General features: G+C 37.4%; 1 long non-coding RNA gene across 1 annotated transcript in view; it reads right to left on the reverse strand.

Moving 5' to 3' along the window:
- Positions 1 to 11,413: 11,413 nt before the first annotated feature.
- The window catches only part of LOC116793434, a 33,308-nt gene continuing 25,466 nt past the window's right edge, over positions 11,414 to 19,255 (reverse strand). Inside the window, exons 4-7 of the long non-coding RNA XR_004359482.1 lie at positions 15,452 to 15,499; positions 12,506 to 12,613; positions 11,888 to 11,930; positions 11,414 to 11,763 (exon numbers count right to left, since the gene is read on the reverse strand). This is a non-coding gene — a long non-coding RNA (uncharacterized LOC116793434). The remainder of the gene's footprint in view (positions 11,764 to 11,887; positions 11,931 to 12,505; positions 12,614 to 15,451; positions 15,500 to 19,255) is intronic.

Genomic DNA, 19,255 nt, shown 5'->3' on the forward strand with positions numbered 1-19,255 from the left:
AAACTGTCCCTTAATATCAACTAACCTTACAATGCCTGGACTTAAACATAACTTACTATGTAAGACATTTCTACAGACTTCTAAGAGGCATAAAATGCAAACTGCAGCAGAATCTAAGAGTAGTAAACACTATTAATTGAAGTATTCATGGGAATTTTCAAAGCATAAATCAAATGAATAAATTGCACAATTCCTAAACTATTGCTCCCAACAAACTTTACTCTAGAAAAAAAAAATTTGCTTACATTGCTTTTTAAAGACACATTCCTGCTAATTCTCACTTAGAAACCAGTCTCAATCCTAAAAAAAATAACTTCAGCATTTGTTAAATTTAACTGTTAATATAAAAATGATAAAAAGTAATTTAAGTTTTAAGATGGTAAGTGGAGATCAGAGCCCCATTCTGACATGCAAAGGTGATACAACTTGAAATGCTGCTAGACCGATTTTCTAATAAAAATGAACAAAACAATCAAATAAATTATATGAGGTCATTAAAACTATTAAAGTCATTCATCAAACAGAAAACAGATCTTTTGATTTTCAGAGAAATACTAAGACTCCAAACATCCCTCTGCAAACTCTTTCATCATTTCAGTGATTTTCAACATGAGTCCATCCTCGTCTGATTCTGCCGTATGCTGCCTCCTGCTCCTCCCCCACTTCTCCTCTAATAGTGTTCAGAGAGAACTTCAAGATGTGGGCTAATGGAGCTGGCATGGGTTGGAGTTTAATATTGCATGTGCTTAACTTTTTGTGCAACTGACCAACATGACATGTCTAACTGTATAAATGGAAGTTTTATGGTGATAAGATCAGTAGTTACTGAGATATTTATGTGACATGCTGACAGATATAAAACTACAAAGCTTGCTTTTATGCCTTACATCCTCTAGGAAAAAAAATAAATACTAGGATGATGGGTCACTTTGAAGAGAATTTATTATCTAAATTACCTAATACCTGGCTAAGTTCTAATATGCAAGATGAGGTCTCAAAAGTGCTATTAAAACTATGGACTTTAATTTCAGAGGATCTTAGAATTCTCTGCCAAATGGGGCAGAGTACAGCCAGTTTGCTTGTCTCACTCTCTCTCTAGATCACAGTGCTGTCATCCAACCAAAAAGCAGAATGATGACAAAAACCAGAAAAAGGCACAAGATAATCTCTCTCCAGTTTTTACACTCCATAGGTTTAGGTCTCTCTGGGAGATTCTCATTGCTGCTAAAGTGGAGGAGGAAGACTATCTGAGAGAAGAGAAGGTCAAGATTAAAGAAAATATATTATTTGTGTGTGTATATATATATATATGTACCTTACCTATATATACACATACACATATATAAGTATAATCTCTGGATGAAGTGGAGTCTCTTTTACATTTTGATCTGGCGAAAACCAACCTCAGAAATTCTTATAGAACGAGAAGACAATGTTTCCTGCTGCTAGAAAGCAGCTCCCCCCAGCTGTGCCCACAGCTGAAGTTAAAAGCCTGCTCCACTTCCTTCTCTATTTGATGTGAATGTTTCTTCACACACTGAGAAGGCGGGTGGGCACAGCAGTCAGTAAAAGAAGGGGGAATAGCCTGGTGGCAGCAAGGAAGGGAGAAAAATAAAAATATTTTTAAAAAGACTTAGAGACTTGTAGGGAAACATAAGGCTAGAAGGAAAGGACAACTTCACTTCAGGAGACAAGTATCTGGCAGAATGCAAAGATTACTGACCCTGAGAACAAGATAACTCAGAGGACAAAGGAATCAGCAGACTGGGGGGAAATGCAAAACACTCATCTGTGCTGTTACTTTCCCGTGAGGTCAGACCTTCCACGATACAGAGGATGTTCAGTGCCCTTCTCCCAATTTGTTATTGTGCACATTTCCCACAGGAACAATGACCTGCAGCACCAGTGCTGAGAAAACCAAATACCACTTCAGTGCCTCGACAAACCCTTATAATCACCCCCTCTAACCCACCCCCCCCCCCCATAACATTCAGTGCTGCTGTTCCTCTCACCTCCCACATCCTGACACCAGAAGGAAGATACACAGTCCCCTCCATACATCTGCCACAAACATCCATGCTTTGTGCATCTCCAGGCGTGACAGAGAGAACAGTTAATCTCGGGCAGAGAAGATGTGCTTCACTTAGTTAATCCAGAACTTTTGTTTCCCAATTTCCCACGAATCTGTCTGGCTTTTTTCCTTAAGCCTTCCCGCCACAGGTTTCTCAGTAGCAAGTATTTTATACCTTTGGCCTGCTTCTGGTCTTGTCTGAAATATCTGGTGGGAAGGAATATAACAACAGTGGAATAACGACACAGAAAAGCATCAGTTGTTTCTGTGCCCACAACAAGTGCACAGGATCACCACGTCTGTGTGCAAACCAGTGAAGGTTCAGGTGTTGGGAGAGTGACACTTAGCCCAGCCTTTGCCATTTAGAATTAATATGTTGGAAAGAAAATGCTGGATCCTTTTTGGGGGGAATAGATTTATAAATCTTGTCAGACCTACAGTATATATGGCAGTTTTTCATCCATTTCTTTTATCTGCAACATTAGGTCAGACTGAATTATCCCCCCAGCTCTAAAGCACCTCTGCTTGCTATTGGAAGAACAAAATGGGAATTCTTCTAAGAATATTTAGGCTTTGTTTAAAATTTAACAGTGTCTAATGGCAGATCTCCCTATTAATCACCCATCTCAAAACTCTTTTTCAGATAAATCAGTGGCACTGTAAAAGCCCTATAGTGACTTTTCTGGCACCACCATTTTAAGTTTATTTTGGATACTGTTAGAGGGACTTTGTTGATTGTGCCAGCTGATCGTGATGGTTAATATATAATTAAGATTCTTGACAATTCCTCTTATGTCAGCAGGAGCAGCTCAAGTCCTTTGTCTTCAGCCGATACACACACTCAGAGCCAACTGCTCAGATACTGTTGGTAGCTCACATATGAACTATCACCTAATGATTAGATAGACCTGACAGAAATCAAAGTCTAATAATTGCAAGATAACCTCATATTTAAATTCAAGCAAAAAGACTAAAAATATTGTTCAATAGTTGTTGGGTTGTCGTATTCCCAATCAAACCCCCAAAGCTGGTGGTGGCTCCAACTGCCTGTAAGAACAAGGCATATCACATTAACTCCACAACAGAGGTGAGGTAATAGAACAGTGCTGCTGTCACTGGAGAAATGTTGGTGTGACTATAAGAGCAGAATCTGAGCATTAGCACTATCTCTGTGGTTTACACTATATATACCTCAGGGTAAACTGATTCACTGCATAGAAAAACAAGCAAACAAAAAAATCCCCAACCAAACAGAAACTGTCTGGCCATTTTTCCTCCTATGCAACATCTTTCCTGTTCATTGCACAGCACAATCTTCCTTCCCTAAAACAGTTTTGCAGCTTTGCCAGACAACAGGATATGTAAATGTGATTTTGTTTAGGGGACATTAAGGATGCATGTGACAAAAGAGTAGCAGCATATCAGCCATGAATTAAAATCCGTTACTGTATTTTAGTTTATTGATCTACTGTAAGCTTCTCAGCATTGTCTAATTTAAATAAAACTTCAATTTGTAACAATACTATAAATAGAAGGCAATATTGATCAGAGTGCCACCAGCCTGCTGAACTTTTGTTATCACTGAAGCCTGACCAGTTAATGTTGAATGTTACAATTTATTACACTGCAAAGTACAATACAACACAATAGCATTTAGATTTATAAACAAAGATATGCTGAACTACTGAAAGCAAGTTCAGTCAGCTCAGAACAAGAACAGTGTTCTGATTTACTGGTGCTCCACAGCACTATTTCCCTACCTGAGGCAATATTTCATAACCTCTCTGATACAAACACCTGTTAACTCTGCTGAAGATTGAATAATTTGATTTCTTTTAGACTCTTTTAAACCCTAGCAAAACATCTGATGTCCATCAGCAAAGATTCATCACTGCTGTAGTAGGTTTTTTTTTGAGGTTTTGAGAAAGAACATTACCCGTTAAGATGGGCAAACAATGTCCTGGGAGACAGAACCTTCATAAAAAATAGTAGCAGATACCAGACTTCTATTTTTACTTCTTATCTTCCCCTCTTCCCTTTTGTGAAAACAGCACAGTAACAGGCAAATTCCACATTAAGGGTTGTTCTTAGGCAATGAACAACAAAACATTCTCTAGACAAAGACTATTTCATTATAGATTTTCCACTCCTGAAGGCGCATTGTTTCAAATTACTGAATTGCCTTAAAGCAAGCTCAGTGTCCCTGCACTCACCTACCAGGAAGGTGTTGGTGCTGCTTGTCAGAAGGCATGTGCTCACTTATCATTCTAGCTGCAGAAGAGAAGGCTCCTTGTGCTCTCTTCTTCAAGAGTAAGGCCATTGGGAGAGCCTGCAAGACAGAAAAACATCACAGGAAACAGTTCTTGCTTGGTTTTGCTTCAGAACAGAGGAAAATCAACTTTCCCAGTCAGGTCTTCTCTTCCCCAGAGCCAAAAGTGTGATTTAAAAAAGACTGCCCAACGAAAAGCATTTGTTAGCTGTGCCTGGATGCAGCATTGCTTAGTGAAAGACAATGCTTACCTGTACATGGGCAAGAGGAGATCATAAGCCAGCAAGGTATTGCCCAATATAAACTGCTCAGGTGCTCCAGGAGGGAATTCCTGTGGCAGTATTTTAATGGAGGAGAGCCTCTGTCTGCAAGGGTAGGAAGAGATACCAACGTGAGGGATGTGTATTTACCACTTCCCTGTAAAGATCCCAGAAATATGACTCCACCAGTTGTTACACTCAAACTCCTACATGATGCAGATTGGTGAAACTCTGATGTGACTCTGTCTGCACATGTCAAAATGGGCACCAGAGAAGGGCTGTGAATCTTTGGACTGCACTCTAACAGGACCTGCAGGAGAGACCCTTCCAAACAGTCAGTGCCCCTTGTCCAGTTTGTCCCTCCAGGCAGATCTGTTCCTTTGCCTCTCTCTGCCCAGAACTTCTAACAATTTCCTGGAACTCTTCCTCCTCCCCATTCTCTGCCATAGTTGGGTCCTTCAGAGGAAAGGTTTCTTCCCCTGCCATCACACCACTCTGTTTTCTCAGGAGGTTGAAGCCTGTCCTGTGCCCTTTACTCTGCACCCACACAACAGCCCAAGACCCAGGAACTGGCTGCAACCCAGGTGATATAACCCAGGAAAAACAACCAAACACACACCAAAGCCACATCTGCAGCAGGGCTGGGAAGGAGGGAGGATCTGCAACAGCTTCAGCTACAAAGCTGTGCAGAGAAATCATGTACATTGAACCGACAGCAACACTTTTATTTGAATTAGAAAACAATAATGTAAATAAAGTAATATTAGTATGCACATTTCCTGGGAGAATTTTCTCTCTAGAGTTCGAAGTCTCTTAGCCTTCAGCCAAAATAAAGGTCACCAGACAGTAGATTCTTTCTTTTCTTCCTTTAACAGAGAATGTAATCCAGTCTGACGCTTTCAGGCTGGGGAATTATTTTTTAATTGGGAACTGTAACTTAAACACTTATCATAGAAACAATGTTGGAGTTTTAATTTTACTTATTTAAAACAAGACCAGGCATTTTGAAATGGTTTCAAGTGAAGGGGATGTGATTTAACGGGGGATTTGTGGACAATGTATGTGGACAATTTGTATGCAATTATTAGATTAGCCTTTTAGTCTTTCATTCAAAATTCAGTATGTCTCTAGGTATTTTTGATATTGTCAGGTTAAGGCTAACATGGTCTTAATATGTTTGCTATTTACAGGTGCATGTACTCCTAATGTGCCCTGACACATGTAAATATGCTGACACTCCCACTGTGCAGCATTCCTGCAAACATGGAGCAGCCCTCAGTAAAGCAGCACAGGAAAGAAAAACCAAAACTCAACCCAGTCAAATACTAGGACAATATTTTACAGCTTTATTTTTAGTTAGCACAGATGCAAGGTACCAAACTTAGAGAGATCAGGCAGTCTGCAAATTACTTAGACTACTTGTTCAGGAATTTTAGAGGAATTTGGCAAAAATAACTGACATTTGGTCCATTCCTACTTAAAATGTCATTTGATAGGATAATATTTGGCAGTTCTTTAAATCTTTCCAGAAAAAACAAATTCTAACTTCAATTCATATCTTAAATTTCAATTTTAATAATTCCATAACTATAATTATGAATTTTTAATTTTATAGTGATGAAGTCTCCAATCTGCACAATTCCTAAATCTGTAATTCACCCAAGCCATAACATTTTATATCCTTGCAAATGCCCAAGACAGTACAAAGCATGATTCTTTGCATAAACTGTTACAAACATATCAGGAATATGTTCAAATAAAATTCATAAATAATATTAACTATATAAAATACAAAATGTCTCAATCTGTTGCAGGAAACTTTGAAAGCAGAAAAGGGGTTGCATTCACTGAATGTTTAGTTCATTAAAAAGTATTCACACCAGTCTAATCAAAAGTTTGGCTTTTGCATCCCCCTTTTCCTTTTCCAGCTGTCAAGTTCTGGTCTGAACACCACATTTGTTGACTTCTGCCAAAGTCTTGTTTAGTTTATGGATTCACAACTGGACAGAAGGAAAAAGGGAGGCCTGAGACAGGCTGAAAGATAGACAAGAGCAGAGTTGAATAAAGCCAGATCAGGTGAAAAGGAAATGAGATCTGGAAAAAATCAAAAGGCAGGAGGCCTAGGGAAGGACAAGAGCACATATGGGAGAGGATTTGCAGATTGAAGGATATAATAATGGGGAACGGCAGCTAAGAGACAATGAAAGCAGCAAACAGATGGAAGGAAAAAGGACAAGGAAAGAGAAATAAGGAAGGAGAAATAAAGCTCAAAAGTGCCAGAAATAGAGCAGGAGCTGTTTAACAGCGAATCAGGCAGAGAGAAGGAAAGAAAGAAACAGAACGGAAAAGAAAATATTTGACTATTAAAAAAAGCCCCTACACTAAACTCTCCATTACACAGAGTTCCACAGTAGGAACTTTTTTTGCAAAAGTCCAATCTTTGGAGCAGTTTCAATGCAAAGGTAGACCTGGTTAGAAAAAGAGTGTGTAACTGAACCTCCTGTATGCTTTTAATGCTAATAGTAATGATCTATTTTAAATAGTCCTACAAGTACTAACCAGATCCTTCAGAGTTGTCCTCTCCATTTCTCTGTATATAAACAGAAAGAATTCCAGAAGGCAAATAAACACCTCTTGCCATCTGCTGAGAAGCAAGCACTAAGAGTCTTTACGAGTTCACTTTAATGAAAAACTTTTCAGAGATGCCTGGTATGTAACATGATCCATCAATGTTCCAGTTTCACAGCCCTTATTAAGACAGTCACATACAAAATGTGGCAGATTCTTTGCTTTCCAAGAATGATACGTGAATTAGGGAACACTTTAAAAATTAATATTAATTTCTATAACCCTTAAAAAAAAACCCTTGGCAGTTAGTTTGGACCACTGTATGTGCATATTAGGATAAAACTTCACATATTTCAAAAACTTACAGATTGCAAAAGCTATTTTAGGGGTTTTTTTCAACATAAATATGGTACATGCTAAGATATTTTAAAAACACATAGATTAAACTGTATGGGTTATTCCATTTTGTTCACTCTTATTACTACCAAGGAAATACATATTTAGGTGGAAAAGGCAACCTGTGGAAAATACTACTGGCTGTTTGCAATGGAAGACAAACTTGAATCTCAAATTCCTTGCCATTGACTCGAAGAGGAATGGATAATCTCTGAAAACAAATAAAGGTTTATATATAATTGCACTGATAATTCAATTTCTTGGCTGAATATAAGGTACACCATGGCTTACACAGGTACAGCTGCACCACACACACTCATTACAATAATCACGTCGTTAACCGTGTCACTGGTACCCAATTTCTGAGTAGTTTGGGCACAAGGCATCCAAAAGTGGACAGACAAGTGCCTCTTACACATATAAACAGCCAAGAACATTTCAAAAAGAAAGAAATGGATAAACATTTAGGCAGTGTTATACCTGCTTTGATAAATCACATTATTTCCTGAAATAAAAATGGTCATTGCACGTGTGCCAAACTAGTCAGCTCCTAACTTTATTTGGGTTCTTTGTTGGTGTTTTGGGTTGTGGATTTGGGGTATATTTTTATATATAATTTGTTTAAAATAATGCCCCAGGTCAGTCTTGGTGTAATTTTTTTAGCTAGTGAAGTTATGAACCCCTGAAAAAAGGTGTTTTTAATGGAAAGGCTGACAACCCCTTAAGTGTAGTGCTGTGAATGATGGCACCTTGATCAGAGTTGGAGAAAACATTCAATGTGATATAAGCCACTGAACTAAGTTGTAAAATGACAGGGACTGAGTGAACAGTTTTTAATACAGATAATATTGTTCATGTAGTCTATAAATATAGAATTAAATGTTGACCTCTATCTCCCATGTCAAAAGTCAAAGTCAGTGTCAGCACATATTGTTTTTATTTGTTTCAAGAGAAAAATAGATCAACAACATTAACCTCACAATGAACAGAGAATTGAATGAATTAAAAAGCAGTACCCCATAAATCCCTTTCCTTTTATTGGCACAGTGATAAAAATGCCTAGGGCTTAGAGGAAAAGGGTAGTCTCAGACACTAGTCTGAGATGCTCTATGTACACAGAGCTGTACATCACATGCTAAAACAGAGGAACAGAGATATTAAGATTTGTGCAGTCTCATATAATACACAATATCCATCAAATTGCATCATAGCATCGTGCAAAACAGGGCATGTCAGATATCCCTAAGATGAGTAGGTTATCACAAAACTATTTTAAAGCAACTTTAGCTTTCCACCTACATTTGAACAGCACATTTCACAAAAGAGATTAAATACACCAAAAAAAAGACTTTTTTCAATACCATCCGTACTTGCAGTATATCAATAATTTAAGACATCACCTGGAACAAGCTCTATTGTGCTTAGAGAGTTACCAGCTTCACTGGTTGGGTATCTCTTTAAATTGTTGGCTCATTGTGATAGGACTGAGGGATATGACATTTTTCTCCTGTTTAAAAAGTCATTTTTTTCAAAACACCTCATAATAATAAAGGCCCCTATTTCACAATGCCATAGTAAATTTGACAGTTAACTAAAATGAGCAGTTTCAATTGCAAATTCAGTTTAATTGCAATTTTTAGTGCTGCATAATTAAACTGAAAATGTTCTAAAAAGATTCACACAGTCAAAACCAGGACAGAAACAAAAGCACATTCACAACATTGGTTTAGGGTTTTCTAATCAATTTCTAGGGAAACTCACAAAAAGTAACATTTAAAACCACATCAGTTTAACAAAACAAAAGGAATGGTATCATCTGAAAAATTCAGCTGTTAGTTTTTGTTTACATTTTCTTATCCTCCTGCAGCTTGTAGGATATACACAAATTCTTTTGGTTTACTGCTTCAGTGATTATCTGCTGGCAATGTTGCATCATGTGAAAAACATTTTACAGCATTTGCACTGTGTACTAAACACACAAAAGCAACTAATTACAACGTTTGTCAAATCTGGAGCGTGTTCTGTGGTAGCTTACTGGAACCAAAAAGCATTTTTCTTCTTGAAATGGGCTGGCTGACTTTGAGTTTCACCAGTAAAGTGTAGGCTTGGAGTGAAATCTTGACTCACACAAACTGCTGAAGGCTGGTATGCTGAAACTAATCTATATCTTGGTGAGAAAAGCCTTCTCAGGCTTGAACGTTCATAGGGGTTGAAAGAATTTTACAGCTGGCTATAAAGAGCAACTTTTCTGCTCCACATGTATTCATGCAGCTTCTGGGCAGAACCAGTCATGGTGCTTTTCATAGCTGGATGATCAGAAGACTTCTCTATAACTTCCAGTAAAGAGGGAAAGACATGTATTTTATTACACTAAAGCATTATTGGTGTGTAGGGCAATATTGAATGGCTGTATAAAGCAAGTCACTGAAGGCCTTGCTAAGCCTGTAAACTCAGTCATAGCTTCACACAGAGAAATAATGTTCAAACAGGGAAAGTACTTTGTAAGACTCATGGTTGATAAAATTAAATTCAACCGTGGTTTTAAACGATCTGCTTGTGATTTGAAGAACACTGCCTACTGCAGGAAAGAGGATGATGAGTCTGTTTCAAGGGCCTAAAAAAAAAAGAAATAAAATAGTTTTTCCCTCTTTTTATGATTATTTGATTCCTTATTTCATTAAGCCAACTTACATATTGGGAATGTTATAATATTGTAAGTTTGAAGTTCAGCTGCTACAATAATCTGGTAACAGAAGCATCAGCTCTCTAGCTGAATAACATGTGAGTTTATGGTTGGTGGTGGTTCTCCACTGAACAACAAAATTAAGGTTTTGCTTTATGATTTGTGCCAAGGGGCCTAGGCAGGGGCCTGGCAACATGGGCAGCTGCCAGTCAGCACCAGAGACTATCAGGATGGACAACAGAAATGAATGTTTGCAGAAAGGAAAAGAGTCACAGAACTACAGGAGCTGGATCTTCAGGAGCATCCAAGGAGACTGTTCAGACTGGAGCTCTCAGGCAGGAGCTCAGCGGAGAGATCAATGTGTGAATGATGCTGCATCCTCCTCCTTGGTCTCCTCCCATCAGAGTCATCCTTTAACTTGTTTAACTTGTTGCTCTCAAATGTCAAATAGCAATAACTTCACCGATTAAAAATAACAATTTTTCTATACGTCTATAAAAACAGTGATCATATTTGTTGAACTGGTAACCATACTGCTTAATATAATTCCAACACTAACAAGACACAAAACACAGACAACTTAAAACATTAAGAAAGATTCAAGCATATTAACAGGAAATACAGAAATGATTGACAGTGACTGTTGATATTAATTGATAAAAACAAAGTTTATTTGTAAATAACAGTATCCCAATCTCATAATAATTTACAATTTAAGCCATTCAGCACTCAAGCCTGCAAAATGAATTTCCTGTTTGCCATTTTCTCCCACAATTTTGAAAGCTTTCTTATGCCTGTTGTACAGCTGGGAAGGTTCTTTCTCCAAACATCACCCAAGAAGTTTGGCATCACTTGTGGCACAATAAATTGCACAGATACATTACCTGGGATAAATGAATCAGCTCAAGTCCTGGTATAGATGCTGTTATAGATTACAAATGGCTTATCAATACGTACAGAATGTCTACAGGTTTTGACATTTCTTATTTAGTTTTGAAATACGTAGATAACTATTCAAAGGCACAGCATTAAACTCACATAGCCTTTTTTTCTAAAAAGTCTTCAGTGTCAAATGACAATACTCTAGATATATCAAAAAAATAAAGATGTGATCAGCTTATGCAATGATCCACTTAAGCTCAGTGAACTAACAGAAAAACCCAGTTATTTTGTTTACTATTACTTATTACTATAATTATTTCAATAATAATGAAATGCAGATAAGTGTTTGGCTAGTTGAAATTTTAGCAAGAGCTCCAAAAATTTCACACGCTTATAAAGCATACTGATTCCAAATATGGAGAAGCAAATTAGCAGATAAGCATTGTAATAATCATTAGTTAAAATTCTCCCATACGAGCTAGTGTCAGCTTCCACTTTCAGAGCCAAGGAAAATATTCATAAGCTTTTACTTCTTGTAATAGAGAATTCACTGTTAACTAGGATTCAGATCCCATGTGTTCAGTCTCCCTACAGACATGAGTCCTCCTTTAGGGTTTCTATCAAAAAGCTCTCACTGGTAACAAAATATAATAAAAATATACCGTGACAAAATGCATTCTGTCAGTAGGATCTAAGGGTATTAAAACCTGCAACAGCAGCTGCAGGAAAAAAAAAAAAAAATCAAATGTGCAGCCTACCTTCATTCCTTGAAGCCAGAGTCATCTGAGAGAATATTATTTTCTATTAAAATATAAAACACACAATTATTGATTCTTCCTGCATACTTTTAACATCTTATATACCATACATTTAGACACATGTTTTTAAACTTTCCATTAAAATAATAGCTAGATGATAACAAGGTAAGGTAGACCAATTTAAAATCTTGTAAGGCCATTAAGAACTTACTACTAGAAAAACAGAAATTAAGCACTACATTTTCACATCTGGGCTTGCAGAAATAGCTTTTGCAACTCTCATGCTTGTCTCTATAAATGTGCTCTTATTGTCAGCCTTTTGAGCTATTTGAAAAGAAATAAGGACAACCACAGAGCTACATATGTCACTCAAAACCAGAAACATGCTCTGTGATATCAGGGAAAACTAAATAAGAGCCTCGACCTGCTAATAAAGGGATGGGAGGGACTCATTAAATCCAACAGCAAAAACCAGCTATGAACCAGTGCAATCCAGGACTCGTGCCTCCCATTTACACTGCAATACATGTGTGGGATCTGGTTTACTACAGATCACCTGGGAGGAAAGAAAGGGAATCTGGAGCAGTAAAAGAGTGCCAAAATGAATAAAGTGCTCACAGGTGCTGTTGCTTCGCTGACGTTGGAGAACAGAGCGAGTGGGGTTTGTCACAGTTCTGGTGTCCCCCAAGTGTTGCTGCTACAGGAGTTCTGCCCTTTCAGTGCAATCTGAAAAAAATAATTTATATACAATACCTAGCACATTGACAAGCCAAAGATTTTTATTATTACTTTCTTACTTTTACCCATTTATGGTTGCAAATTAATGGAATTACATGAGACTGAAGCCAATGACAACTGCTAATCTGTAAGCAACAACAAGCAAGGAAAAGCTGATAGGAGTACAGCTGTTTTATTTTAATTGAGGAATGATTTTATGTTGGAAGCACTCAATATTCACAGCAAATTAAAAATAATGAAGTGAATTGATACCAATGATATTTTTTTTTACCTACTATCCCTTTGTAAATCTATTTCTTCACACAAATTGACATGTCTAATTGATACATACGCTATTATTCCTCATTAGTAGGCTGAATAAAATAATTCTTGATTAAATTTATTGCAATTTACAATCCAGCATAATACTTACAAGCTATAAAAGTCAATCAACAGGAAACAGAAAAAAACCAGATGACATTATTACTTCTTATATATACACAATAATCTCATGTGCTTCATGGAACCTTCCTAAGCATTTCATTGCTTCTCAGGAGTTAAGGCCTGTCTCCAACAGGTCACTCCATTTTTCATATGATCATAAATATATTCCAGTGCATTCTGAGTTTTTTTGATAAATATCACCTCTAATAAGCAAATTATTTGTGTATTTAGCAATCTGTTAGAAGTTGTCTGGAAGAGTTGGTCTTCTACTAACGCTCAAACAAAATTATGCAGAAGAGCTGATGATTTACTTTGTCTGGATCAGGGCATTTGATTTATATTGTGTTATCACTGCGCCAAAAAGTTCGACCAAGTAGCAAAAATTCAGAATTCCAATGAAACAAAGAAAGTCCATAGCAAATCTGACAAGAAAAATATATATTCTATGATGCAAAATTTCCAACCAAAAGGAAAATTGAATCAATGGCAGGTCAGTCTGCTCTGTGTAATTCTAACTTATTCCACACCTTGCCCTGGACTCTACAATTTTGTAGGAAATTCTTTGGTATTATGAAACTAGCAGAGCACCTATTATGTTACTCTCTTCTCTAATGGCAAGAAAAGTATGTTATGACCAGAACATTTCTATGGCCTATTGCTCCTATTTCTCTGGAGAATGCAACAGCTGGCACAGGATTGCTGCCCTTGCTGACACTGGGCTTCAGAATTGAGCAATAATTTACCCAGAAATGCAGTAAATATATGCTGTATCTTGTACAGACACAGAATAGTCATCCTAATTTTGTCATCTTAATAAAATTTCTTTTTGAAGAAGAGCTTCTGATGCCCTGACTGTGTCTCTGCCCTGATTGTAGTCTGTATCTCAACTTGTCCAGATAAGCTGAAAGGAATTGCTGAAAAAATCATGTATTATTGCATAGGACCACAGGTTTGGAATTAAAACCTAACCTGTAAAGGGAATGTTTTCCATTCATATTACATACCATGTTCTTTGTAAGACCTTAAATAAAACCTTATTTTCAAAAAATTAATCTGGATTTTATTTTACAGATATTTTAGATTCACAGTTGCATTTTTATGCAACATAATTCCACTAAATAATGTTTCTTTCGTTGCTACTTGTGAATTTTCATAAAATCTTTGTAAAAGGCAATAGATCTCGATTCAGAAAGACCGCTGACATTTCAGAACCAGTCCTTACATTTCAAAAAATATGAGGAAGACATACTATCAGGAACAAAACCAGCTGTTTCAGGATTCATCTACTGTTTGATACGTGTTACTCAGCACAGTAAACAACCTATCTGCCAGCAGTAAAAAATCAAAGAGCTCTGTGCTGACTGAAGAGCATCTTTTAAAGAACTTAGGATGTGGCCCAAAAAGCAGCCCTTAGAAGCAGGCACAGGTTTTCTGGTGTTCCCAGGGAAACATGCCATTTCAGAGACACTGCTGTCACCCAGAGCTGCACAGAGCCCACATCTGAGACTACCTTTAAGGGTGACTAAAAGTATTTCCAACAACTGAACCATCCATAACAGAGCAAAAATAATCAGGAGCTATGGCAACCAGTGAGCCCTATTTAAACTGAATTCTAATGTATATCCTCCACATTACTTTTACCCTCTGCTGTCAAAGGTGACTAATTCGTTAAATCTTTCCAGCCTACTTCTCTGGACAATATATGAAAAATAAGATGGATATCCAGTTAATTCCTTCTGATCTAGGGTGCTCTCCAGGTCTGCACACACCCAGAGAGGGTAAAGGCACCATCAGCTGTGCCAGGCCATGGAAAACAAGCTGGCACAGGACTGTGGGCAGCCACCATCCAAGGGAACAGCAGGGATTTGTGTGGCTGGAAACATCACAGCTGGGTGTGATGTCCCAGGGTGGGCCAGCTCAGCAGCAGAGCCACAAAGCAGACCTTCATATTTCAACAGGCATTATCTTGTCAACCCTTTTAATCTAGGAATACCATATGGAGAAAAACATGATGACAAAGATTATGATCAGTCTTAAATACACCTTTTTCATTCAGCTCTAACAAACTCAATAGGAAGACTATTTCATAGAAGAGCACAACAAATTGAAATTCAATAGTTTAGTTAATCCAAGCATATTGAAATAAAATTATACATACATATATATCTATATATACACACGAGTGTGTGTGCACAGTGAGGGAGAAGCTTCTGCCTTCTTATACATATGATTTCTATTATAGAGTTTGGGTAAGGAATGTAATATCACAGCTCTTTAAAGTTCAAGGATATTAAGGAATGCTTTTAGCTGCAAACATAAAAACAAACCAATACATCTATAACAGATTTGTAATTTTTTAAATCTTAATAACATTTGAAATTAATAAAAAAAAAAATCACTCACTTTATTATATTCACCACCACGGAAGACAAAGGTATTATCCAGCTGAGTCTATACCAAAAGGAAATGCACACATTAATATCCGCCATTTGATACATATTCCAAACACAAGAAGTAACAAATTTGGTGACAAAACTGTCAAAATATGTTCCACAAATACATTGGCAAGAGATCTGGACATACTAAAGAAATTCAGTGAAACAAAATAGGTGCCAAATGGGGATGTTTGACAGAGTGTTCAAAAATACATTTAGACCAAAGCAGGAACACATCCAACAGAGAGATTCTCTACATAAATTATCATGAAACTATTAGAAATAATTGGCCAGTGATTTCAAAATATTACATATACTTTTAATGTTATCAAAGAGCTGTGTTGTGAACCATGTGTGATTTCTTGGCAATTGAATTTTTGGCCACGCAACAGCGTTTTTAGACGCAAGTGAAAATACTATATCCCATACTGTAAGTCAATCTGTAGTCTTTGAAACTGAGTTGAGCTTCCAAATGCTTTGAAAGGCTGTTAGGGGAAATACTGTGGAAGTCTGGATACTCTGGGAGGCTGCAGAGCACAGCCCTTGCAGGGGCTCTGCTGAACAGACGCCTTCCCAAGGCTGAAGAGAGCCTGGATAACAAAGATGTCATGGCCAACCATTCCAACAGTGTCCCAAACCACCATGTCAGTGTAGGCCCTATGTCTCTGCAAGTCTAATAAGAGCAGATTAATTTATATACAATGCTGTAATACAGGCATTTCTTAATAAAATAAAGTCATCTCAGCATTTTCAGATACTTCCTAAAATGCAGATAACCACTGTGGAGACACCTGCAGATGGTGAATGAATGGGGTCAGAGGTTCTGCCCTGAAGAGCTACCTGTTCACACCCTTCACACACATGAAATTCAAATTAATACTGTTTAACAGATCTCAAGAAATATACACTTTATAACAGATAAAATCTGAGCACGTCAAAGTAGACCACTCAGAAAGAAGACAACAAGGTGCCAGAGCAGCCTCCTTCAACCCTGACTTGCAGATCAGCTAAATGCTTTCATCTAGAGCATGCCCTGACATTTACAGTTTCTGCTCAGATCAAGCTGGAAGTTTAAGATTCAAAGTATCTAGGGTTAAAATCTGGCCCCCCTGAAGCGTATGGAAATATATTCACCTACTTCACCAGGACCCATTATAATCTACAAAGGTTTTAACAGCACATTGATCTGGGCCTCCCATTAGGGCATTGAGCCAAGTGAATTATATTTGTCATATGTTCATTCTCAAAAACATTGGGTTGATTTTTTTAAAAACATTTTTATATGCACAGTGTGGAATTCCCTCATTATTATCCTATCTCAAAGAAACACGTCTCAAACATGAGGCAGCACAAGGTAAGATTTGTGATTGTCCTTAACTTCTGGCAAGTTCATTCCTTACACTTGAAATGAGACTCTGAGAAAGCCCTCTCCTGCACAGACAAGCTTTTTCCTAGTCCAGAAAGATCAATTTTCCTCAACAGCCACAAAATAAAAGGCAAAGAGATATAACTTAAATAGCCCATAACTCCATTTATTCCACTGCAATGAGAACTTTCCTGAAAAGTCTCATCCAGGGCTTGCTATCACTTCTCCTTATTCATTTTGACATCCTCAAGGGCTGCTTCCAGCTCCCAACATCCCTCCCCAGAGCTGTCCCAGGCTGTTGGTGGGCTCCTGCATTCCCCCCATGGTTCCAGCTCGTTTGGGAGCAGGGGAAGGAAAAGCTTTGACTTCTGCTGCAGTAGAAAGTGGCATGAATTTGGTGGCTGCCTTTAGTCCCGGGCAAAACATTCCAGTTTTGGACATCAACCTAAAAATCTATGCCAGCATAAATAAGGTTTTTTACTTCTTATTGTAAGATCTATTCTGCCAAAGGATCATGGTTTTTAGCTATGAACTATACCTTTTGGAACTGGTTTTAGAGCTTTCAGATAGGTATTTTTTGTTGGACAAATAAATTTCCTAAAAAAAAAAAAATTACTATCAGCAAAGCAGACTGAGTTATCTAAATGGGCATTTTTTTAATTCTGCGTGAGCTCTTTAAATTTAACATCCCTTTAAGCAGTATTAACTTTTAAGTTGCCATAAAATCAAATAATTGTATTTATTAATTTGTTTTAATTACCAAGCACAGATAAGCATATGTCCTACTTAGCCTGGGAAAATCTGAACGCACACCTGCTCCAACAAGCAGTCTGTAAAATGAGACGTGAGGAAAATATTTGAATTACATTTCCCTGTTCCAACATACCATTTTTAAAAAGCACTTTCAACACTGAACTAGGCCTTTACAGTTAAGGCATTTTACAAGATGATACTGAGCTATGTTTCCTGTCTATGAAGAAGGCACCAGCATATAAAATGGTAGTGAATTTGCATTACCTCCAATCCATCATTCTTTGAGTGCGCAGGAAAAACTGTGAGACCTGCTGCAACAAAGCACAGCCTTGTGTTGACAGATTCTTATTTAAGTGACTGTGAATACAACAATTCCACAAATAATTTGTCAAGTGTGTGGCTGAACTAGCTCTGAACCCTGATAAATACCAACTCTCCTCACTGCTACAAAGGCATGATGTTCTGTGTGCGGGCAGTGAGTAACAAGCACCAGGATTTAACAATCGATGCTACTATATTTCTCTTTTCTTTGCGGTTAAAAAAGCCTTGAAGGGTGGCTCTTTCAGCAGTGTTAAGTACTAGTGGTGGCTATGCCTTGCAAATCTAAGTAATACACTGCAGGCTGAGGTGAAAGGAAATAGCACACTGCATCCATTTTTAGCTGCATTTAAAACATATGGGTTATGTTCTCTGGTGAAAAACACTCTTTGCTGTATAGTTAGCAGACTCTTGTTTAATATAGGCTATTATTAAATGGACCTCTTTCAAGTTATGATAATAGGACATCCACTTTGCTGCTTTTTGCATCCTAAGGCATACATTTGGGCTGGGGTAATTCAAGAGAAGAGTCTCTTTTAGGAAAAATAACTCAAACTCTAGGGGAACACATGTACATATTAATAGGAGGGAAAAAACACTCCTTCCAGGTATTCAGTTGAAATCAAGATTGCATTTTTCTATCATGCAGTGCATTCTAAAGGCATTACGGATGTGCAAGAAAAAAAATCATTTTTAAAGAAATGTAAATCTAATCAGTCTTGAAGCTAGCAATATATACATAAATGTCTCTTGCAGACATAATTTAGTATGCATTATTAATTTATTTTTCATAAAGCTTTCCAGCTACAAAAAGGATAAGTGGAAATGTGCACCCACATTGACGATAATGCTCATTTGTCAGGCAGGAGGGAACATATTAACAAATTTCCCCCTCCTGAAATCCCAACCTAAAGGATGTTCAGAAGCTTTTTTGCAGAAAGACCAGACATGCCTATTGCAAACAACGTTATTCCAGGCATTAGAATAAAAGACCAACCTTTAATGGGACCTGAACTTCAGCATGCTATTTGCAAGGCAAAACTGTTACGAACTCTGGACAGCAGAACACCATATCATATAAGTCAACTATATTTATACTTTTGACTATAATATACCAGTGCCTATAGAAATAATTAGGTGTGTGATACTACTAACTAGTCCCAATGTAAAATGCTAATTATTTATTGTTTATAAAGCAATTTCAAATAAAGCAGAACTCATACAATAGTGCCATCATGATTTTCCAGTCATTAACTTAACCAGAATTTGCATTTTGGGACTATAGCCAGTGACTTACATGCACTACTTAAGTCATTTTTCAAACACCCTGTCCCA

This window comes from Chiroxiphia lanceolata, chromosome 13 (assembly GCF_009829145.1).
Source record: "Chiroxiphia lanceolata isolate bChiLan1 chromosome 13, bChiLan1.pri, whole genome shotgun sequence".
NCBI lineage: Eukaryota > Metazoa > Chordata > Aves > Passeriformes > Pipridae > Chiroxiphia > Chiroxiphia lanceolata.